At 39.3% G+C, this 20,637-nt stretch overlaps 1 long non-coding RNA gene and 1 pseudogene across 1 annotated transcript in view; both read left to right on the top strand.

The window, feature by feature from the left end:
• LOC119868843 overlaps positions 1-20,637 on the top strand; it is a 51,514-nt gene that overhangs the window by 3,811 nt on the left and 27,066 nt on the right. The window lies entirely within an intron of this gene.
• On the top strand, positions 18,460-18,556 carry LOC119868910 (annotated as a pseudogene).

Below are 20,637 nucleotides of genomic sequence, written 5' to 3'. Positions count from 1 at the left end.
AAGAGGAGAGCCTGAAAAACATAGAGGGAATTTTTTAAAAAATCTGTTTTGGGGTCCTGTGTAGTTTAGTGTTGTGTAGACAGGCGGCATCTGGATCTTGTTACTTTCAAGCTAGTCAAAGCCATCAACTTCTGGAACATTTTTAAAGAAGCTAGATCCATTAGGTGACCTAAACTGATATTCGGGCAATCAGATCAGGGTGGTGGGGAATATAGGATCAGCTACTTTGGCTATCATGGTAGTTCATATTGATTATTATGTTGCAAACTTTCACAGAGCTGTGAAGTTGTCGAATACTGTTTCGGTGGCTCTGAAATGATAGACATTAATAACATTCCTGGAAGCTGAAGATGTGAAAACATGCCCTGCTTTGAAACTTGGGCACACAGGGAATGAGAATAAGGATCAATCATACTTTAAAATGTGGGGACTTTCTGGCAGCATGAATACTATGTAAGAAAGTACTATCATGACCCAGTATAGCATGAAAACAACTGGGTTATTTCAGTGTTGTCTTTTTGCTCCTTTTATATTTTTATCTTAAAATATTACCTATAATAATTCTGAGGGGAATACATGCTGCTCATGTTTATTTGGTAAGCAAGCCTTGGTGGAATTCACAAAATCTACAGTCCTAGCCTTGGCTTATAGTTATAATCTATTTTAAAAATCAGAGCCAGGGATCCCTGGGTGGCGCAGCGGTTTGGCGCCTGCCTTTGGCCCAGGGCGCGATCCTGGAGACCCGGGATCGAATCCCACGTCAGGCTCCCGGTGCATGGAGCCTGCTTCTCCCTCTGCCTGTGTCTCTGCCTCTCTCTCTCTCCCTCTGTGACTGTCATAAATAAATAAAAAAAAATATTAAAAAAAAAAAAGAGTCAAGTCTTCTCTAAACTTTAAAAAAAAAATAAAATAAAATAAAATAAAATAAAAATCAGAGCTATTTAAAATGATACTGATACATAAAGAATACTTACGGTTGATAAAAATAGAGTTCTGTGGTTGACTATAAAAGTCATATTCTGGTGACATCATAACTTAAGCTGTCCTGTAAAACCAGGTGTTCTTAACTAATCAACAAAAGCCATTTACTGACATTAGTTTGGGGTGAAGAATCTTTATGGGGTTCTTAAAGAACTCAAGGTGTATCATTGCATTTATTCAGACAGTACAAAATACTGAACCTTTTCTTTCTACTTAAATGTGTGTGTTAGATACAGCTGCTCTTTTCTTATGATAAAACCAAATGAGAGTAGGATGCCTAAATAAATGGAAAGGTTTCCCTTTCCTCAAATGCTATTAAAGTTTTAGAAAATCTTGGGGCACTTCCCTGCTTTCTCTGCTCCTCTTATTTTCCCATCACATTAGAACTAATTCACTACCTTTGTTGCTTAAAAAGAAAAAGAAATTAGAAATAAGTTACTTATGCTTCTCTCCCTTTGAATAATTTTCCAAATGCTTAAATTATTATATTAGATAAATGTACATAGAAGCAAAATGAAAACCCAATGACTAGCTGATAGCTATCTTGTAGCGGTATTGTTCTAGGATGCATGCTTTCCAAGACCTTGCATTAAAAGCTGTCATTTGTCAATTTTCTTTTGGCCATTTTTTCCCCCTATTAAAAGAAGCAATTTAAAAAAGAAACATTGTTTGTGATTGAGCAGAAAAGAAGCAATCTTGATGACATGTTTTAATATTTACATAAGAGCCATAGCCAGATTTAAAAAAAAAAATCTTCATCAAAACGAATTTGCTCTTTGAAGGCCACCAGGATAATCAGCAAATTTTAGAGAAAGGGGACCAAAAAATAGCTCATTAGCTTAATGATAATATCCATAATCACGTTTGATTGAGTCACAACCTAATATTTCTCAGCAATTTTGTTATAGCCCATTCAAAGCAAGCAACCTGTTGCTATTGCATTGTGAGACCCAGGGTGAATCGCAATCTGAGTTATTTTGTGGAGGGTTTCTTGAAAAAGCAACTTAATTATAACTAGGAAGGCTAAAAAGAGTAAAACATGGTCACAGCCTGGTGGATTGATACTTTGTTGCTGAGAAAGATATTTCCCTCATGTGTGGTATCTGGAAAACTTTATCATCTCCCCAAAACTTTAAAATGCATCCAAACGCACACAGCAAGCTAGTCCTTCCTTCCATTTCCTTACCCTGACCGGGTCACGATGTTTCTACCGATCCAGGGCATGGTTTCTACTCATGCTGCTTTTCCATCAGCCTACTGCTTTCCCGCCTTGGACCATCTGCTTCCCCTGAAGATCTTGCAGAAAGATCTGTGGGACCCAACAGAGTTTTTCTGGCTGCTGCTACTCAGATCGTATTCAGAACCTGGTGTGAAGTTGGGGTCAGGTATAGGGAGTAACTCATCAACTGCACACTGACTTCAGGCTGAGTTTCCAACCATCTGCAGCCTGGACAGCTGCTCATCTCTCAAAGTCTAGCTAGAGCCCGATTGATTGTGCCATAGAGAGAGCAAACACTTGAAACACGAAGGACTAAGGAGTAGGGAAAGGAAGAGAGAGGCTCCTATGGGGCAAGGGATATTCTCAAAGATGTGAATGTACAGATCCTTCAAAAGCAAAACAGGACAACCCCTTAACATGCTTCTTGCACATGAAAATGTAGAAAATCCTGCAGAGGGAGGGAAAGAGTTTAGGATTTCCTTAGTACTTCCTGCCTCAGATTTGCATTGATAGCCAGAGTTGGTAACTTGCCAGTTTTAAAACAGCCTTGAAAACTCCCAAGTTCTGTTTTCCTTTGAAAGGCTGAAACACACAAAACTGGTTTTCTAAAAATTGTCCAGCAATAGAACCTTGAGGTACAACTCCAAATATGTCTTTCGCTTCAGGGGGTAATATGATAGCATGAAACTATGATAAATCTTGTTTGTCTCATTTGAGAATGTACACAATTTTAATTGGTTTTGAATAAGAGAAAAATAGTAACAAGGGGCCACTCTCCCTTTCTAGTTGTCCTGTTTTCTTTACCTCCCCCCCATATTAAATTATCTTTGGAATTGTCTTTTCTATAATGCAGTCCTTGTTTTCACAGTACTAAGTTTAGTGCCTAGCTAAAAGGAGGAGCTATGTAAAAAGTTCATGTTGTTGTTGTCTTTCTCTCCAGAATCATTCTTAATTCAAAAGAAACCTCATGTCAATTTGTTCTAACAGTATCTTCCTAACAGCTTCCTTTCGCTTTCTCTCAGTTTGGGAAAAGAACAATAGAATTATAAATCAAAATTATTTCTCTGAAGTAATTAAATCTATTAGAGGGTTGGAGGTAGGGCTGATTTGCAGGGAGGGAGACAAAAGAAGAGAAGTAGGATGTAAGTTCATTTCAGGTCTTTCTGGCTCCAGGAATTCTGGAAAGCGTCATTATTGCACTAATATGATTTTACACAATCCTTTTTGACATTATCAGTCTTTTGGCAGAGAGAGGGCTCAGTCACAATTACGTCCATGCCAAATTCTAAGAAAACCAGTCTTTCTTTAAAAGAAAATCTTTTTAGTGTTGGACTTCTTATTCGGAGTAAATGGTTGATGTTTATCCACAATTGGCTTCGAGTACTACATTAAAATTGTGTTTTGTAACAGTCTCGTAAGCCACAGCTGTATGTGATTAAATAGTGTAATATCAAAAGCGTGTGAGAATAGGCTTTTTTATGCTATAGCTGTTGCACAGCAAGAGAGCAGATGGAACCAGAGGGAGAGCCAGGGCAACAGTGTATTTATGTGTTGTAATACCTGCGTTGAGGATACACATTGCTGTTTTTTGCAGTAGTGGGAAAATGCTGACCTATCTTGGATGTCATTGAAAAATACACTTTTTGAAAATGGACATGGACCTATCATACCAATTTTTATTTTAAACAGAGAGTTACTGTTTAATTAGAAAACACATATTTACCGAAGGGTCCGAAACATTTGCAAGTGGAAGGATCATAATGATTTTCCATGCAGCACACATTCAAATAACAAAAGTGAATTTCTCATTTCTGTTTTGAAATCATAACTTTTTTGCTTTTTAAAAAAAATTTTAAATGTTTTTTGCTGCTTTAAGCTGTGGAACTATTGTAAGAAAATCATCAGGCCATTTATCCCTAAAAAGAGTGACAGGTAATGAGGAGAACAAAATAGATGGTGGTATGATTCTTTTTTTTTTCTTTTCAGATATTTGGAAATATAGTATTTGGTTTTGTATGCCTATTGTTCCTTTGTGGCCACTGTTAAGAAGTACATACTTGTACAAAGGGACACACTTTTGGGTCTATCTCTTTAGCAGCATATCATAATAAGAGATTTATTTTTCATGGGATGATTAAACTATAAAGTTCTTGAAAGAAAATATTCATGAAACCTGTCATCTTGAGTTTTCTTGAGCTTGTGAATCTATAGGATACTAATAAGAGATTTACTAGTACGTCATTGTTTTCAGGGCCTTGAAAAAGCCTATAGAAGTAGCTGTTGGTTTTCAAATTTCAGACATTAAAAAGCAATTTGGAAAAGGAAAAAAAAGAGGGGGTTGACAGAGATAAGTTGGATTCTGTTTGTTTTGTTTTTCATGTTGATATAAGCAGCAAATTTGTTCACATTTAAACTTTTTTTTTTTCATGTAGATTTACTGGTCAGGAAGTATATACCTTGTGGAATCAGTAACTGGATATAGCTTTGGAATTCAGAACATTGACATCTAATAGATAACAAATTTCAAGAGTATGCATAACAAATGCTGAGTCATGGAGTCTGGTTTTGTTTTATTGTTGTGGAGGGAGGGAATTCTCTGATTTGTGTGTCAATGGATTGGTTTCAGGTTCTCTAAGATCTCTTCCAGGCTTAGTATTTGTGACTCACACTTTGAGACTAAATGAGCCTGCTTTGATGTATTCGTGGTACTGGGAGATGACCTTGGTTTTGTGCTGTCAATGAGTTTTGTTCAGGTCCCCATCCTTTCTCCAGAGCAGATCAAATACTGCTTTGCCCACTCTGGTGATTGATGAATTTAACTGTCTGCTTCCTTTGCCAATCTAAACCCAGTGTACCAAGAGAAACACATCCATCACCTGGGAGTGGGTGGAGAGCAGCTCCCAGGGGTAGGACAGAATGACAGGCATCATTTAATCATGGTCATTGCCAGCTTTGTTATGTGGTTAAAGTTTTCTCCTTTGGGTAAAATTAGAGCTTATCTAAAGATGGTGACAGTGTGATGCTTTACTTTTCTTCATTTAACTTCCTCTCTGCAGGTGGTTTCAGAACTGAATGGGTAGGCATATGTTTGGCCTAACCAGTGGGGTGATGGAGGCAGAAGGATTGCCTCATTAAGGCCCTGACAACCCTAGTTTTGTGAATGAAACTAGGAGCTAGTGCCAATATGGAAATGACAATTGATAGATGAAATACTATTTTGACTGGAGGTTATAAATCCTTAAAACCCCTAAATTGCTGAATAGTAGTCTTTAAAACATGAGAAAAGAATACTACAGTAACTCTAGTATATGGAGTAGTAGGAGGAAGAGAATTACTTCTCCGGGACACATAAGCACAACCGTTATCTTTCTCTCTTTTTCTCACTAAGTACCCTTCTCATTCCCCCAAAAGCTCCTATTAGCTGAATTAATGAAAGTAAATAGAGGGACGCCTGGGTGGCTCAGCGGTTGAGCGTCTGCCTTCAGCTCAGGGCATTATCCTGGAGTCCTAGGATCCAGTCCCACGTCAGGCTCCCTGCACAAAGTCTGCTTCTCTCTCTGCCTACGTCTCTGCCTCTCTGTCTCAGTGTCTCTCATGAATAAATAAATAAAATATATTTTTTAAAATAAAGTAAATAGAACCTTGAATTTTGTTTTTATGAATGATAGCCAGATAGAAAAAAATAGACTTGACTTCATACATAGTTCAGGCAACCCTGATAATGTCCTGTCTTATTGTGTGGAAAGTAAGAGACAATGGAAGAAAAATAAATCTTGCTATATTCTAAGTATTGGTACTAATTATTTTAGGTATGGAGTTTTGGTTTCAGAGTTAGCTTTCCTACCATTATATTGTAGGGTTAAGAAGTTGGTATACATCACACTTCATATGCTAGAATCTTTGGCTATTTCATTCTTAACTAATGGTTTTCAAGCTGAATATGAATCATGCATAGAATTTAAGGAGAGTTTTTGAGGAGCCTTCCTATTTTTATCTCGTGTACTGCTGTCTATTTATCTTAGTCACATTGCTGATTGAGGACGATTTAATGAAAACGAAAATGGAAAACAGAATACTAACTGTCTGGGTTTCTGGACCGGTTAAGATACCTTAAAAGGTTTCCTTACATATGCGAGTCATATTTGAAGCTATTATCGATGTCTGTAAACTCTCATATTGCCCCTTTTAAAACTTATCAGTCACATAAATTGGGTGGTGGCACCCTGACTATAGCTCCTGTTGAGGTCACTTAGCATTCAAGCAAATATACTTTTGAGCTCCTAGCTAGTTTCGAGTGGATGAAGTATTTGAAGGAGTGTGTACAAAGCTTGGAATAAAATTTCAGAGATTGTTTTCTAGTGTATCATACAAAAAACCCATCTGACATACTTACGATGTTTCATTTCTTCATCTCTTCTCAAGAGATGAGAAAAACACTTTTTTGACTTGGTACTCGTCCCTGGAAGGGTTGTGACACTCCTGAATTACCCTCGGTCTTGCTTTCGGCCCCTAGGCCTCTTGTCCCTTGCTTTGCATACCAATTCAAACTGAGCCATTAGAAATAAGGATGTTGTATTTCAGTATAAGGCAGGAAATTCTGAAAAAGCATAAAATTCTGATGTCCTTTTCAAACTTATTCCAAAAAATTAACCACTGCTTTTTTTTTATGATAGTCACACACAGAGAGAGAGAGAGGCAGAGGGAGAAGCAGGCTCCATGCACCGGGAGCCCGATGTGGGATTCGATCCCGGGTCTCCAGGATCACGCCCTGGGCCAAAGGCAGGCGCCAAACCGCTGCGCCACCCAGGGATCCCTTTTTCTTTCTTTCTTTCTTTCTTTCTTTCTTTCTTTCTTTCTTTCTTTCTTTCTTTCTTTCTTTCTTTCTTTTTTCTTTCTTTCTTTCTTTCTTTCTTTCTTTCTTTCTCTTTCTTTCTTTCTTTCTTCTTTCTTTCTTTTCTTTCTTTATTTCTTCCCTTTCTTTCTTTCTTTCTTTCTTTCTTTCTTTCTTTCTTTCTTTCCTTCTTTCCTTTCTTTCTTTCTTTCTTTCTTTCTTTCTTTCTTTTCTTTCTTTCTTTTTTTCTAATAAAATTTATTTTTTATTGCTGTTCAATATGCCAACATACAGAATAACACCCAGTGCTCATCCCATCAAGTGCCCCCCTCAGTGCCCACAACCCAGTCACCCCCACTCCCCGCCCTCCTCTCCGTCCACCACCCCTAGTTCGTTTCCCAGAGTTAAGAGTCTTCCATGTTCTGCCTCCCTTTCTGATATTTCCTACCCATTTCTTCTCCCTTCCCCTCTATTCCCTTTCACATCTTCTTTATCCATTCATCTTTCGATGGACACCGAGGCTCCTTCCACAGTTTGGCTATTGTGGACATTGCTGCTAGAAACATCGGGGTGCAGGTGTCCCGTCGTTTCACTGCATCTGTATCTTTGGGGTAAATCCCCAGCAGTGCAATTGCTGGGTCATAGGGCAGGTCTATTTTTAACTCTTTGAGGAACCTCCACACAGTTTCCCAGAGTGGCCTGCACCAGTTCACATTCCGACCAAGCGTGCAAGAGGGTTCCCTTTTCTCTGCATCCTCTCCAACGTTTGTGGTTTCCAGCCATGTTAATTTTCCCCATTCTCACTGGTGTGAGGTGGTATCTCATTGTGGTTCTGATTTGTATTTCCCTGATGGCCAGTGATGCAGGGCATTTGCTCATGTGCTTGTTGGCCATGTCTATGTCTTCCTCTGTGAGATTTCTGTTCATGTCTTTTGCCCATTTCATGATTGGATTGTTTGTTTCTTTGGTGTTGAGCTTAATAAGTTCTTTATAAATCTTGGAAATTAGCCCTTCATCTGATACGTCATTTGCAAATATCTTCTCCCATTCTGTAGGTTGTCTTTTAGTTTTGTTGACTGTATCCTTTGCTGTGCAAAAGCTTCTTATCTTGATGAAGTCCCAATAGTTCATTTTTGCTTTCGTTTCTTTTGCCTTCATGGATGTATCTTGCAAGAAGTTACTGTTGCCGAATTCAAAAAGGGTGTTGCCTGTGTTCTCCTCTAGGATTTTGATGGAATCTTGTCTCACATCTAGATGTTTCATCCATTTTGAGTTTATCTTTGTGTCTGGTGCAAGAGAGTGGTCTAGTTTCATTCTTCTGCATGTGGATGTCCAATTTTCCCAGCACCATTTATTGAAGAGACTGTCTTTCTTCCAGTGGATAGTCTTTCCTCCTTTGTCGAATATTAGTTGACCATAAAGTTGAGTGTCCACTTCTGGGTTCTCTATTCTGTTCCCCTGATCTATGTGTCTGTTTTTGTGCCAGTACCACCCTGTCTTGATGACCACAGCTTTGTAGTACAACCTGAAATCTGGCATTGTGATGCCCCCAGCTATGGTTTTCTTTTATATTTTTTTTAATTTTTTTTAAACAAGCTTTTTTAAAATTTTTATTTATTTATGATAGTCAGAGAGAGAGAGAGAGAGAGAGAGAGAGAGGGAGGGAGGCAGAGAGAGAAGCAGGCTCCATGCACCGGGAGCCTGACGTGGGATTCAATCCCGGGTCTCCAGGATCGTGCTCTGGGCCAAAGGCAGGCGCCAAACCGCTGCGCCACCCAGGGATCCCTGGTTTTCTTTTTTAAAATTCCCCTGGCTATTCGGGGTCTTTTCTGATTCCACACCAATTTTAAAATAATTTGTTCCAACTCTCTGAAGAAAGTCCATGGTATTTTCATAGGGATTGTATTAAACGTGTAAAGTGCCCTGGGTAACATTGACATTTTCATAATATTAATTCTGCCAATCCATGAGCATGGAATATTTTTCCATCTCTTTGTGTCTTCCTCAATTTCTTTCAGAAGTGTTCTATAGTTTTTAGGGTATAGATCCTTTACCTCTTTAGTTAGGTTTATTCCTAGGTATCTTATGCTTTTGGGTACAATTGTAAATGGGATTGACTCCTTAATTTCTCTTTCTTCAGTCTCATTGTTAGTGTATAGAAATGCCACTGACTTCCGGGCATTGATTTTGTATCCTGCCACGCTGCCAAATTGCTGTATGAGTTCTAGCAATCTTGGGGTGGAGGCTTTTGGGTTTTCTATGTAGAGTATCATGTCATCGGCAAAGAGGGAGAGTTTGACTTCTTTGCCAATTTGAATGCCTTTATTTTCTTTTTGTTGTCTGATTGCTGAGGCTAGGACTTCCAGGACTATGTTGAATAACAGTGGTGAGAGTGGACATCCCTGTCTTGTTCCTGATCTTTGGGGAAAGGCTGCCAGTGCTTCTCCATTGAGAATGGTATTTGCTGTGGGCTTTTCATAGATGGCTTTAAGATGTTAGGAATGTTCCCTCTATCCCTACACTCTGAAGTGTTTTGATCAGGAATGGACGCTGTATTTTGTCAAATGCTTTCTCTGCATCTAATGAGAGAATCACATGGTTCTTGTTTTTTCTCTTGCTGATATGATGAATCACATTGATTGTTTTACGAGTGTTGAACCAGCCTTGCAACCCAGGGATAAATCCTACTTGGTTATGGTGAATAATCTTAACGTACTGTTGGATCCTATTGGCTAGTATCTTGTTGAGAATTTTTGCATCCATGTTCATCAGAGATATTGGTCTATGATTCTCCTTTTTGGTGGGGTCTTTGTCTGGTTTTGGAATTAAGGTGATGCCAGCCTCATAGAACGACTTTGGAAGTACTCCATCTCTTTCTATCTTTCCAAACAGCTTTAGTAGAATAGGTATGGTTTCTTCTTTAAACGTTTGATAGAATTCCCCTGGGAAGCCATCTGGCCCCAGACTTTTGTGTCTTGGGAGGGTTTTGATGACTGCTTCAATTTCCTCCCTGGTTATTGGCCGTTCAGGTTTTCTATTTCTTCCTGTTCCAGTTTTGGTAGTTTGTGGTTTTCCAGAAATGCATCCATTTATTCTAGATTGCCTAATTTATTGGCATATAGCTGCTCATAATATGTTTTTAAAATCGTTTGTATTTCCTTGGTGTTGGTTGATCTCTCCTTTCTCATTCATGATTTTATTAATTTGAGTCTTCTCTCTCTTCTTTTTAATAAGGTTGGCTAATGGTTTATCTATCTTATTAATTCTTTTAAAGGACCAACTCCTGGTTTTGTTGATCTGTTCCACAGTTCTTCTGGTCTCGATTTCGTTGAGTTCTGCTCGAATCTTTATTAACTCTCTTCTTCTGCTGGGTGTAGAATCTATTTGCTGTTTTTTTCTTCTTTTTTCTCTAGCTCCTTTAGGTGTAAGGTTAGCTTTTGTATTTGAGTTCTTTCCAGTTTTTGGATGGCTGCTAGTATTGCGATGTATTTCCCCCTCAGGACTGCTTTTGCTGTATCCCAAAGGTCTTAAACGGTAGTATCTTCATTCTCATTAGAATCTTTTTAATTTCTCCTTAATTTCCTGGTTGACCCTTTCATCTTTTAGCAGGATGGTCCTTAACCTCCACGTGTTTGAAGTCCTTCCAAACTTCTTGTGATTTAGTTCTAGTTTCAAGGCATTATGATCTGAGAATACACAAGGGACGATCCCAATCTTTTGAAATTGGTTCAGACCTGAATTGTGATGCGGTATGTGGTCTATTCTGGAGAAAGTTCCATGTGAACTTGAGAAGAATGTGTATTCATTTGCGTTTGGATGTAAAGTTTTGTAGATATCTGTGAAATCCATCTGGTCCAGTGTATAATTTAAAGCTCTCGTTTCTTTAGAAATGTTGTGCTTAGAAGACCTATCGAGTATAGAAAGAGCTAGATTGAAGTCACCAAGTATAAGTGTATTATTATCTAAGTATGTCTTAACTTTGGTTATTAAGTGATTGATATATTTGGCAGCTCCCACATTCGGGGCATATATATTGAGGATTGTTAATTCCTCTTGTTGGATAGATCCTTTAAGTATGATATAGTGTCCCTCTTCATCTCTCACTACAGTCTTCAGGGTAAATTTTAGTTTATCTGATATAAGGATGGCTGCTCCTGCTTTCTTTTGGGGACCATTTGAATGGTAAATGGTTCTCCAAACTTTAATTTTTTTTTCCAAACTTTAATTTTCAGGCTGTAGGTGTCCTTCTGTCTAAAATGAGTCTCTTGTAGACAGCAAATAGACAGGTCCTGCTTTTTTATCCAGTCTGACAGCCTGCACCTTTTGATGGGGTCATTAAGCCCGTTCACGTTCAGAGTTACTATTGAAAGATATGAGTTTAGTGTCATCATGATACCTATTCAGTCCCTGTTTTGTGGATTGTTCCAGTGGATTTCTTCTTATAGGGGAATTTTAAGAGTCCCCCTTAAAATTTCTTGCAGAGCTGGTTTGGAGGTCACATATTCTTTCAGTTCCTGCCTGTCTTGGAAGCTCTTTATCTCTCCTTCCATTCTGAATGAGAGCCTTGCTGGATAAAGTATTCTTGGCTGCATGTTTTTCTCATTTAGGACCCTGAATATATCCTTCCAGCCCTTTCTGGCCAGCCAGGTCTCTGTGGAGAGGTCTGCTGTTAATCTGATATTGATCCCCAAATAAATTAGGGATTCTTGTCTCTTGCTGTTTTAAGGACCTTCTCTTTATCTTTGGAATTTGCAATTTTCACTCTCAAGTGTCGAGGTGCTGAAGGGTTTTTATTGAATTTAAGGGGGGATCTCTCTATTTCCTGGATCTGAATGCCTGTTTTTCTGCCCAGATTAGGAATACATATTCTGGCCCTCTGGCCCTTTCAGCGCCCTCGGAAACCCCAATTAAACGTAGATTTTTCTTCCTCACACTGTCACTTATTTCCCTTAATGTATCCTCATGATCTTTTAATTGTTTGTCTCTTTTTTCCTCAGTTTCTCTCTTTGCCATCAACTTGTCTTCTAGGTCACTCACTCGTTCTTCCACCTCGTTAACCCTCGTCGTTAGGACTTCTAGTTTGGATTGCATCTCATTCAATTGATTTTTAATTTTTGCCTGATTAGCTCTAAATTCTGCAGTCATGAAGTCTCTTGAGTCCTTTGCTTTTTTCTAGAGCCACCAGTAGCTGTATAATAGTGCTTCTGAATTGGCTTTCTGACATTGAATTGTAATCCAGATTTTGTAACTCCGTGGGAGAGTGGACTAGTTGTGATTCTTTCTTTGGAGGTGAGGTTTTCCTTCTAATCATTTTGCTCAGTGCAGAGTGGCCAAAAACAAGTTGTATTGGGATAAGGAGAAAAAGAGGGAAGAGAAAGAAGAAAAGAAAAAGAAAAAAAGAAGATAGAAAAAGAAAAAAAAGAGAAGAAAAGAAAAAAAGAAAAAAGGGGGGGCAAACAGAAATCAAAAAACAAAAAACAAGGGGGAGTATCCTCTGATTCTGTATACTGTAAATCCCTCAACTTCCCCTGGAACTTTTCCAGTGCTGCTTGGTTAATAATTTGTTTTTCCCCTGTCGGTCTAGCTGGTCCTCTGGGGGAGGGCCCTGCTGTGCTGATTTTCAGGTGTTAGCACTTGGGGGAGCTGCTCAGCCCCCTGCCTGGTGCAGGGCTCAGTGCGGGTTGTTTACCCCGCGAGGCCCCAGGAGGAACAACCGCAGTGGCGGGGCCAGCTCTGGAGCCCTGGAGTCAGCTCCTGCAGTAGCCCCAGAGCTCTCCGTCTGCAGGGCCTGGAGGCTCCGGGCCGGGCCGCTGATCTGCTCATTCGGGGCAGGAGCGTCCTCGCTGTCCTGGGCCCTCCCGGCCTCTGCCTGTCCCGGGGGAGGCCAGATCCTGGGCTGTGTCCCCGGCGCCCTGGGCTCCCGGCCTGTGCTGGTGGGTTCGCGCTCCCGCCCCGCAGCCCCCTCCCCGCGAGCCGCCGCCCGAGCCCCTCCGAGCTGCTCCGGGTCAATGCGTGCGTGCGCTGCAGCCCTTTAGGGAGCTCGGCGCACTCTCCCCAGGGCGCGGTGTCTGTTAGTGTCCCAGGGGGCCTGAGGGCACCCCCGCCCTCCTGGGGTCCTGCTCCAACTGCCTGTGAGCCCCTTTCCCCCGGGAAGGTCGGTGCAGCTCCTGATCCTCCGGGACGGGGCTCTCCTGTCCTGGGGACACTCGCCCCGGCCTCAGCCCGGCTCCTCGCGGGGCCCCTCCCCCTTGGAGGCCTTTTGTTTCTTTATTTCTTTTTTCCCGTCTTCCTACCCTGGTAGAAGCGCAAACTCTTCTCACTGTAGCATTCCAGGTGTTCTCTCTTTAATTCTCAGGCCGAATTCATAGATTTTCAGGATGATTTGAAGATTATCTAGGTAATTTGGTGGGGACAGGTGACTTGGGGACCCTACTCTTCTGCCATCTTGCCTTTTCTCCTCTCTTAATATTAGAGATATTTGGATGGCTGCATTGAACTCATATCATCCTGCAAATAAATATCCTTTTTAAATTTATTTTTATTTTTTTAGAGATTTATTTGTTTTAGAGAGTTCAAATGAGAGAGAAAGAGAGAATCTCAGGCAGACTCCCTGCTGAACCCAGAGCCCAATACGGGGCTCCATCTTACCGCCTTGAAATCATAACCTGAGCTGAAACTTAACCCATTGGGCCACCCAGGCACCCCTAAATAGCTTTTTAATATGCAAACACAAGCACTAGATTTAAGCAAAAACCTTCACTCCATAAAGAAAATGTGCTATCCTCCCTTACTTATATTTCTGTGACTACTGAATGAATATACCAACAACTGGAGAAGATAACAGAGCTTTCTTTTCTGCTCTACTAAAGTTCACCATGTATTTTTTTATACTAAGCCTTGTGTAGACTTTAACTTTTGTTCAATATGTTTTAGTATCTCAAAATCTCCAGAAAAGTTGAAATTCGATGCATTTTCTTTTAAAAGGATAAAAGGTTTTAAAATCCACTTTTATGGTTCTCCTTGGTGACTGAAGATATTAAACTAAATTAATGATAAATTGAAAGGACAACTAAACCAAGCAGATGTAGGTGAAGAAATTTTTCCATTAGAGTAACATTACTGAAAATGCAGATTATAGTAAGAGATGTATTTGGCTAAATTTTAGGGAGCCACTTTATGAAGTAAACTCAAAAAAAGCATTTCATTAAAAAAAGGCATTTCAAAGCACTTTTCCTAGTGCTGATATTTAAGAAAGACAGAGAAGGGAAAATATTAAGGCCTGGGATTAATGAGATTTATAATCTAGTAGGAGAAGGAAAATAAACCCACATGGATATGTGTGTGAAAAGGACAACCATACAGTATATTACTGAAATAAATTAAAACCCTAACATCAGGAAGAGTGCTCACTTTGGCAGCACAGATGCTAAAGTCAGGAAGAAAGTTTTTTCTTTCTGTCTCAGCCACCTCTACTCTCCACTTACAGATACAGCTTACCTGACAAACATCCTAAAGCTTAATTGGTACCATTTCCTTCCTGGCATCTTGAGCACAGCAAAATATATTCTCCACTATCCTAGCAACTTCTAGTCAAGATTCTCATCTAATATGATTCTTATATAAATATTCAGTGCCCTTAGAATTTAAAATAATGGCTGTGATTTGGCAGATCAGTAGTGTTATTTTCTAGACATATTTTGCCCACAGTATTTTTTCCACACAGTCCTCCATGCCATCAGATATTATGCCAACCTCAGAAGCAAAAGTTACTTTCACTTCATTCCGGACATAACTTCTCATCTTTTCTAAGTAGCATCCTTTAGTTTTGTGAATATCTTTATTCCATTTTAGAGACCCATCTTCTTCCCATTATGGTTGATAGTATTCATAATTAATTGAAGGTGAATGTATGTTACAAACAGAAATTTCTTTTTTTTCATGATAGTCACACAGAGAGAAAGAGAGGCACAGGCAGAGGGAGAAGCAGGCTCCATGCACCGGGAGCCCGACGTGGGACTCGATCCCCAGTCTCCAGGATCGCAACCTGGGCCAAAGGCAGGCGCCAAACCGCTGTGCCACCCAGGGATCTCCACAAACAGAAAATTCTTTAGAACTCTAGAGAGGCAATCATTCATCATATAGGTAAAAATAATGGCATTGCTTCTGCCTTCCTGGAGCTTATGGGCTGGGAAAGACATAGAAGGTCTTTACTTCTCAGAGATACTGTTTCTCTTTAGTTCATGTCAATAAATCTCCCTGAATCATTTCAATGAATTTTCCTCTTTCTTTTCTCAATTCTGTCCACAGATACCAGATTAATTTTTAATGCCCCTCTCTTATCTTATGACTCATTTGCATAAGAACCTAAATGATTCCTGTATGCCCCCCAAATCCCCCCACCCCTGCCAGTATTAAACTCCTTAGTGTAGTATATAGGCTGTCTGCAATTTAATTCAACTGATCCTTCCAATCCTCTATCATAATGTAAGAACTTACATTTAACACTGCATTAGGGACATGTACTTTGATGACTTTTTGCATGTATTTTCTGATTTGTAGCTGACAATAATTATATGAGATATGTAGTATGTATGCTGATTTTTTTCAGATGAAGAAACTAAAATATAAAAAGTTTGCACCATCACCTATTTCCACACAGATAATGAATGCTGGCTCTGGGATTAAACTTAGTGTTATTTGATCTCACTTGTTCACTACAGTAAGTTAAATAATGGCCCCCAAAGATATCAGGTCCTAAACCCTGGAACCTGTAAAATCTGATATCTTATTTAGCAAAGCCTATGCAGACACATCTGCATAATTAAAGTAACAATCTGGAGGTGGAGCAATTACCTGAATTAAATGGATGAACTCTTAATGCAATCACAAGTGTCACTACAAAAGTGAGGCAGATAGAGACTTGACACAGACACTAGAGGAGGCAGCAATGTGACCATGGAGGCAGAAGATGGGAGTGATGTGACTACAAACCAAGAAATGGCAGCAGCTACCAGAGCCTTCAGAGGGGAGTACCCTCTCAATACCTTGCTTTTGGCTCAGTGATATTTATTTCAGACTTTTGGCCTCTGGAACTTGGAAAAATTGTTTTCTATTGTTTAAAGTCTCCAAGTTTGTGATCATTTGTTACCGCAGCCATGGGAAATTAATGCAAGAACAGAAACTCTGTTCTACACTGCCACCTATAGGCAAATTCTCTGGTTCCCAAATCAGAATCCTCTCAGTAGGAATTAGATGGCCACAGATCTGGATACAGGGGCATTACTTCCAAGTCTGCAGTAATAAATACTTGGGTAGAAAAGTCAGATAACCCAAACCTGAAGGAAATGAGGTACCCAGAGTCCAGGGATACTCTTCAAAAAAAAAAAAGGCATCAAATTAGAATTAGAGAAGCATCGCAGAAGACATAGGCCAAGAGCAACCCTAAATAATGATGTTAGCTTCCTTTACTTGTTATACTGAAAGAAAAGTTGATTCTTGAACTTGTCAGTCCTAATCCTGCAAGATAGAGAGAGCTACTTGTTTCTTTTTTTTTAAATTTTTTATTAATTTATGATAGTCACGGAAAGAGAGCGAGAAAGAGAGGCAGAGAGAGAAGCAGGCTCCATGCACCGGGAGCCCGACGTGGGATTCGATCCCGGGTCTCCAGGATCGCGCCCTGGGCCAAAGGCAGGCGCCAAATCGCTGCGCCACCCAGGGATCCCGAGCTACTTGTTTCTAAAGGGAGAGATTCCCATGTAAGAACAAACTAGTAAGGTAGGTTTAATGAATGTAGTCACATGTACTCATTGTTGGGTGAACAGCTGCAAGTAGGTGTATGGTTTAATGACGTGGCAACATAAAAACAGATCTCTGGGTATATGTAAAGCTTTGGGCTTTGACTGATTCTACTCAACATGTACATCATTAAGTGCTAGCAACAGAAAGACACCAGGATCAAGATGCAGATTTCGTCACCTAGGGCTACACATCATTCAGTGACAAATTATAATAAATTAAACCAGATTGAATTTATAGGCACAGCTTGGAGATATTGTGTCTTCAATTCCAGACCACCAAAATGAAGCAAGTATCTCATGAAAGTGAATCAACTGAATTTTTTTTGGTTTTGCACTGCATATAAAGGTTATGTGTATACAATATTGAAGTCTATTAAAAGTGTGCAATAGCATTATGTCCAAAAAACACAATGTATATACCTTAAATTTAAAAATACTTTATTACTGAGATGCACGGGTGGTCCAGTGGTTGAGCATCTGCCTTCAGCTCAGGGCATGATCTTGGAGTCCCAGGATGGAGTCCCACATGGGGTTCCCCACAGGGAATCTGCTTCTCCCTATGCCTAGGTCTATGCCTCGTTCTCTTTCTGCATCTCTCATGAATAAATAATTAAAATCTTTAAAAAATAAAAATACTTTTATTACTAACAAATGCTAACCATCATGTGAACTTTCAGTTGGTTGCAATCACTGATCATAGATCCACGTAACAAATTAAGTAATAATGAGTAAGTTTGAACTGCAAGAAGGACACAGAGACATGAAGGGAGAAATGCTGTTGAAATAAAAATAACACCAAAAGACTTGCTCAATGCACGTTTGCCACAAACTTCAATTTGTAAAAAAAAAAAAAAAAAAAAAAAAAAAGATTTGTGTGAAGCACGATAAAATAAGGTATGTCTATATAAAAAAAGTGTTAAAGTGACTAGTTATTAAAGAAAAAAGGGTTTTTTTTCCTCATAACATTTATCAAAATAAATTCTCAGATGAATTAAAGGCATAATTGTGAAACAATGAAACTACTGACATATAGTTGATAATATAGGTGAATTTTATATGAACATGGATAGAGAAAGCCTTTTTAAGCATAAAAGTCATAATGATATCACCAAGATGGCAAGAAAAATGATCTTCTCCAGTTCCCTCAGAGAAAAACCAACTAGGAGTATCTATAGTCAAGGCATCTTTGTGAAAGTCCTAGAACCAAGGATGAGGCTGGAGTATCTACTTGGCTCAGAAAAAAATAAAATAAAATAATGCATTTGAAGGGTAAAGGGAGCAGTTTTACTTTGACCTAATCACCCTTTCCCAAAACCAGTGCAGTACAGCACAAAGATATACTCCCAGAAACCTCTGATTTCTCCAGTGTGAAAAAGCCCAAAGGAGGGTATCCAGCTTCTCCACTGTTATGAGTGCTTCTAAGGATGCCTACACTTCAGTCTCATCTCAGAGGGACCACTGGAGAAATAAATAGCATAAGACTTTCAAGCATCAGAGATGGAGAGGGAGAAAGGGGCTCATAGCAATTAAGGCAGGGATCATGGTAAGCTGTGGTTTGGGGAGTGTAAGTACCTGAACAGAGCTCTTAGCTAAGAGCCAGAGTGAGAGCCATTTGGAGAACCAAAGTGATGGTGCTCACTTCAGCAGCACATATACTAAAATCGGAATGATACAGAAAAGATTAGCATGGCCCTTGCACAAGGATAACATGCAGCATTCCATATTTTTTCAACTTCTGGTCTTTGGCCTTGTCAGAATCATCCAGGGTGAAATTTACTTAGGTCATGGTTGATATTCTTGACTCAGCCCGCTCACATACAGCCACTCTGCACTTAGCAAAATGACTAGAAGGAAGAATTCAACACAAAAGAAAGAATCAGAAACAGTACTCTCTGCCACAGAGTTACAGAATTTAGATTACTATTCAGTATCAGAAAGTCAATTCAGAAGCACAATTATAAAGCTACTAGTAGCTCTGGAAAAAAAGCATAAAGGATTCAAGAGACTTCATAACTGCAGAAATTAGATCTAATCAGGATGATATTAAAAATCAATTAAATGAGATGCAATCCAAACTGGAGGTCCTAATGATGAGGGTTAATGAGGTAGAAGAAAGAGTGAGAGATATACAACACAAGTTTATGGCAAGGAGGAAGCTGAGGAAAAAAGAGAAAAACAATTAAAAGACCATGAGGAAAGGTTAAGGGAAATAAATGATAGCCTGAGAAGGAAAAATCTACATATTGAACAAATCATAGCTGAGAACTTCCCTAATTTGGAGAGGGAAACAGACATTCAGATCCAGGAGATAGAGATATCCTCTATCAATAAAATAAAATAAAATAAAATAAAATAAAATCAATAAAAACCGTTCAACACCTCAACATTTAATAGTGAAACTTGCAAATTTCAAAGATAAAGAGAAAATCCTTAACATGGTAAGAGACAAGAGATCCCTAACTTATATGGGGAAAAATATCAGATTAACAGCAGACCTCTCCACAAAGACCTGGCAGACCAGAAAGGGCTGGCAGGATATATTCAGGTCTTAAATGAGAAGAACATACAGCCAAGAATACTCTATCCAGCAAGGCTCTCATTCATAATAGAAGGAGAGATAAAGAGCTTCCAAGAGATGCAGAAACTGGAAGAATATGTGACCACTAAACTAGCTCTGCAAGAAATATTAAGGGGGACCCTGTAAAATAAATAGGAAGCCCAAAGAACCTACCCACAAAAACAAGGACTGAATAGGTATTATGGTGACACTAAGTTCATATCTATCAATAGTTACTCTGAACATGAATGGGCTAAATGATCCCACCAAAAGACACAGGGTTTCAGGCTGGATAAAAAAGCAAGACCCATCCATTTGCTGTCTACAAGAGACTCATTTGAGACCTAAGGACACCTCCAACCTGAAAATGAAAGGGTGGAGAACCATTAACATTCAAAGGGTCTTCAAAAGAAAGCTGGGGTGGCAATCCTCTTATCAGATAAAGGTTATCCCAAAGACTGTAGTAAGAGATGAAGAGGGACACTATGTCATACTCAAAGGGTCTATCCAACAAGAAGACTTAACAATCATGAATATTTATGCCCCTAATGTGGGAGCTGCCAAGTATATCAAACTATTAATAACCAAAGTAAAGACATATTAAATTATAATACACTAATAGTAGGAAACTTCAACCTAGTACTTGCGGCAAATGACAGATCTTCTAAGCACAACATCACCAAAGAAACAAGAGCTTTAAATGATACACTGGATCATATGGATTTCACAGATATCTACAGAACTTTAGGTCCAAACACAACTGAACACACATTCTTCTCAAGTGCACATGGGACTTTCTCTGGAATAGACCATATTGGCTTACAAACCAGGTCTCAGGCAATACCAAAACATTGGGATTGTTCCCTGCATATTTTCAGACCACCATGCTTTGAAACTTAAACTCAATCACAAGAAGGAATCTGGAAGAAACTCAAACACATGGAGGTTAAAGTGCAGCCTGCTAAAAGATGAAAGAGTCAACCAGGAAATTAGAGAAGAATTAAATAAGATTCATGGAAACTAATGAGAATGAAGATACAACCATTCAAAATCTTTGGGATACAGCAAAAGCAGTCCTGAGAGGGAAATACATCACAATATAAGCATCCCTCAAAAAATTGGAAAAAACAAATACACAAGCTAACCTTGCACCTAAAGGAACTGCAGAAAGGACAGCAAATAAACCTATACCAAGTAGAAGAAGAGAGTTAATAAAGATTCGAGCAGAACTCAATGAAGTAGAGACCAGAAG

The sequence above is a fragment of the Canis lupus genome, chromosome 2, assembly GCF_011100685.1.
Source record: "Canis lupus familiaris isolate Mischka breed German Shepherd chromosome 2, alternate assembly UU_Cfam_GSD_1.0, whole genome shotgun sequence".
Lineage (NCBI taxonomy): Eukaryota > Metazoa > Chordata > Mammalia > Carnivora > Canidae > Canis > Canis lupus.
This window is presented reverse-complemented; position numbering and strand designations above follow the sequence as displayed.